Source organism: Asparagus officinalis, chromosome 7 (genome assembly GCF_001876935.1).
Source record: "Asparagus officinalis chromosome 7, Aspof.V1, whole genome shotgun sequence".
Lineage (NCBI taxonomy): Eukaryota > Viridiplantae > Streptophyta > Magnoliopsida > Asparagales > Asparagaceae > Asparagus > Asparagus officinalis.
The window spans coordinates 26,748,740-26,753,270 of record NC_033800.1 but is presented as its reverse complement, the minus strand read 5'-3'; the positions used below and the strand labels follow the sequence as shown (position 1 = coordinate 26,753,270).

The 4,531-nt window shown below is 33.9% G+C and overlaps 1 long non-coding RNA gene across 4 annotated transcripts; it reads right to left on the bottom strand.

The window, feature by feature from the left end:
- LOC109851076 lies at nucleotides 364-4,301 on the bottom strand. Of its 4 annotated transcripts, none has more exons than XR_002249674.1 (4): nucleotides 4,273-4,301; nucleotides 949-1,049; nucleotides 752-855; nucleotides 364-665 (listed from the first exon to the last, which is right to left on the bottom strand). It is a non-coding gene; the product is annotated as an uncharacterized LOC109851076 (long non-coding RNA). The 4 variants fall into 4 exon arrangements; XR_002249673.1 differs by lacking the exon at nucleotides 4,273-4,301 and adding an exon at nucleotides 3,907-4,102; XR_002249672.1 differs by lacking the exon at nucleotides 4,273-4,301 and adding an exon at nucleotides 1,136-2,747.

The window sequence follows — 4,531 nt, the reverse complement described above, 5'->3', positions numbered from 1 at the left end:
CCACTAAAACTGCCAAACATTTTAGCTTAGGGGGTGTTTGGTTCAATTTCTAGAAATTATAGGAAATGTTTTCCACCTAAAATATGATTTCCTTGTATTTCTTAAAAAAATTATAGAAAAAGTTTTGAGAAGTCAAAAAGCACCAATTTTCTTGTTTTTTGTACTTTGCTTGTTTGGTTCAAAACAAGAAAATGACTCATAATTTTATAGAAAACAACAAGATTTCCTTTTCTTTTGTTTGGTTACATATGCCAAATTTATAGAAAAGTGTCAACTACAATCTTTATCACTTTAATGGCTATGCACATATACAAAATTTTCACATCTTTAAATCTTATAAAAAACCAACGAGAGTAGTACTAATGCCACAAACATATTACAAACGCTCGATTGAATCATAATAACTCATAACAAGAAAATTATCTCAAGCAATAATTTTTGGTAAATAAAACTAAAATATTGAAGACCAGAAATAACTTGAGGACGGAACATAAAATAGAACTAAAGTAAATATATTTTTGACATATGTTTTCATTGTAATTTTGCAAGCTCCTCAACTCTCCTGCAGAGCTCCTCAACAGGAACATCCATGGTCGTAGACGATGACTCCTAGTCGACAGAGCTGAAGAAGGCATATTGATTTCATTGATCTCCCATCATCTGGCCTAAAGAAAGCCAATATTGATCAAATTTCATATTGAGAAATAAATCAAAATTGAATAATAAGAGCATGGGGCTTTAGTTTACTCACTGCATTCCATCAAAATATGATCTTGTAGTTCCATTTAGAGATCCACTTAGAGAAGTGACACTCAATACTCATTCCTCATTACTGTTGTCATAGCCTTCAAAGGTCTGTATTCAAAATATAGTCAACGTATAGCTCAAACTTAACACTTTGAACTCTGAAAATAAAAAAATGGAAGAAAAATGTGTGAATTTTAGTACCTTATCGGCTAGCATTTGCTGCAACACTCGAATAACTTGAGCTCCAGCCGAGTGCCCAACAAAATGAATTGGATGGTGCTCATCCCATTCAGGATAATTCCCTGAAATCAGGCCTTAACTCAGCATTATTCAAATACCCATTTTAATTAACAAGAAAATTATCTCGAGCAGAAACTCATACATCTACCTTTCACACGGTTAAGATCAAGGAAAGATTCAATAAGATCACCATCCAAGAAATTTCTAGCATCAGATGTCGACCAAAAAAACACAACAATAGAGAGCTAAACAAGCTCGAATTAGCATATTAAATATAAAAAACAGCCCCAAAGCTCGACAACGAGCACAAATATCGATCCAAAAACCCGACAATAGAGAGTTAAACAAGCTCGAATCAGCATATTAAATGGAAAAACAGCCTCATAGCTCGACAACGAGCACAAATTTGTTCTTCAACTTGAAGGTGTTTTGTGACCCACTATGCAAAGAAACATAGCAAGTTGTTCTTCAACTTGAAGGTGTTTTGTGTCCTTTAAAAAACCATGATTTCGCATAACATCCGCAAGTTTGAAAAAGCTTTAGGCCTCATTCTAATATAAGACCTACAACTATCACTATATCCTTCAAATATGCGCTTGAAGTGGGCATTTCTACAATAAATTTTCCTCATCTTGTCCTCTCTTGGAGCATAACAAATGGATTTGCGCCTAGCACGAATTCTCAATAAACAAACTATTATTGTAACCACGGAAGATATAGTCGTATTAGAACACATCCTCTTTATTTGTTCTTCATCTACACCATCCATCTACATTCGTTACAAAGAAAAATTAGTTTAAGATGTTTATGCAACAATAAACAACGACAAAATTTTTTTAGCTCTAAATGTTTCATTCAAGAAGTATTCAAGTCAAATGGAGTATTTGAGGGTCTCGTTTATATTACATTTCAGCTCTAAATGTTTCATTATACTGCAATCTAATCATTTATACATCATTGAAGTATGTACATGAATCACCAGAAAATAGTCAAAAGTAACCTAGATGAAGTATATATCGTTCTCGAATATTTTTAAAAAAGATGGTATTCCCCTGCAACAATGTCATTCAAGAAGGATGCTTATTGCCATCATGATATTTCTTTGATAAATTTGTCAAGTCAACTGTATAAATTTGTCTAGATTCTCTCTTCCTTCTGGGTCCAAAGAAGAAAGGAGGTGTCGGGGCTAAGTGACAGATCTACTGTTTAATGTATGCAATTATAGAACTAGGTCATCTATCATAGATCACATATTAAATGAAAAGCAAGTTACGGTTAGTGTAACTGAAAAGGAATGAATACCAAGTATGGTTGGACTTAACTGGTAACAATAAATGCATATAGATACATGATAGGAGCAAGTAAATGTTCTGTTTCTCCACAATACAGGAGCAAATATTCCAAAAATCTTGTTCATACAGATACATGAATGGGTGTAAATGTTCTGTTTCTCCACAATACAGGAGCAAGTATTCCAAAAATAGACTAAAATACACCTTTTGGTTATTTAATAAATGCAACCTGTAAAATATAGGCAGAAAGCTTACTATATCAATGAAATAAAATATAATACACACATAAAGTATAAATGCAACCTTTTGAACTTTATTAAAATTCTAGTTTACTTGATTGACATACCCTTGGCTCAAATAACATATATCTTCAAATAATATCAATTGTCTCAGCTTGTTCTTCATACTAAAAATTGAGACTAGTTAGTTGGTGACCGACATCAAAATTATTACGCACCTGTGAAATTTATGCTACACGTCACTTAAAATAGAACCACATCTCAGTCCATTTATGTCTTTTCATTTATCTTGTCTACCAGAAAAATCTTGTTCATTTCATAAGTCTACTACAAAACTATGGAGGAAATGTGTTAAATGCATACAGATACATGATAGGAGCAAGTAAATGTTCTGTTTCTCCACAATACAGTAGCAAGTATTCCAAAAATCTTGTTCATACAGATACATGAATGGGTGTAAATGTTCTGTTTCTCCACAATACAGGAGCAAGTATTCCAAAAATAGACTAAAATACACCTTTTGGTTATTTAATAAATGCAACCTGTAAAATATAGGCATAAATTTTACTATATCAATGACACAAAGTATAATACACACATAAAGTATAAATGCAACCTTTTGAACTTTATTAAAATTCTAGTTTACTTGATTGACATACCCTTGGCTCAAATAACATATACCTTCAAATAATATCAATCAGCTTGTTCTTCATACTAAAAAATAAGCAATAGTGAGATAAAAAATTAACATAATGTTCTGTTTCTCTCAGCTTGTTCTTCATACTAAAAAATAAGCAATAGTGAGATAAAAAATTAACATAATGTTCTGTTTCTCCACAATTCTAGGTTCTAGCAATAGTGAGATAATTAAGCATGATAGTGAGGATCCCTATGGAGGAAAGGCACCTAATGATTCCAAAAAATCAAAGTTCATTTATGTTAAAACCGATCCAATAGAATACACCTTTTGGTTATTTAAAAAATGCAACCTGTAAAATAGAGGCAGAAATTTTGAGATTGAGATAAAAAAATAAGCATATTGCACAATAACTCAAGAAATAAAAAGTATGCACCTGTGAAAAAGAATCAGTCTCCTCTCATTATCAAAACATCAAAAAAGGGGCTGTTTTGATCTTATGAATCATGCAGGCAACACGTGGATTTACTGTTGATCTTATGAATCATTTCTAATAACATAAAATTAACAAATTGGTCTTATGAATTCGTTTAACAACAAAATTTTCAACCATAACTATGAAAGTGAAAAGAACAGAAATCAATTAACTATGAATTTGAAAAGAACAGAAACCCTAGCGTCATTTTTCGTTAAAAGATCAACTACAAATAGATCAACACAAAAAAAATAAGCAAAAATAACAGATTATTACCGTGAGAGCCTTGAGATTAGAGAGAACCCTAGAACGGGGGCGATGGAGAAGGAGGAACGAGGGGCGATGGAGGAGGAGGAACGAGACCTAAGTAGTTGGCGCGAAGGACCGAAACCCAGCTGGATTCGGGGCGGGAACGACTGGATTTGGGGCGGGAACGAGATCGGGAATTTCCGCCCTAGAAGAAGTTCGAGAAAGTCACAATTCGTTTAACAACAAAATTTTCAACCATAACTATGAAAGTGAAAAGAACAGAAATCAATTAACTATGAATTTGAAAAGAACAGAAACCCTAGCGTCATTTTTCGTTAAAAGATCAACTACAAATAGATCAACACAAAAAAAGCAAAAATAACAGATTATTACCGTGAGAGCCTTGAGATTAGAGAGAACCCTAGAACTGGGGCGATGGAGGAGGAGGAACGAGGGGCGATGGAGGAGGAGGAACGAGACCTAAGTAGTTGGCGCGAAGGACCGAAACCCAGCTGGATTCGGGGCGGGAACGACTGGATTTGGGGCGGGAACGAGATCGGGAATTTCCGCCCTAGAAGAAGTTCGAGAAAGTCACACGGCTGAGAGAATTGGTTACGGGAAGGGTTTTGTTGATTTAATAAGGAATGTGTCA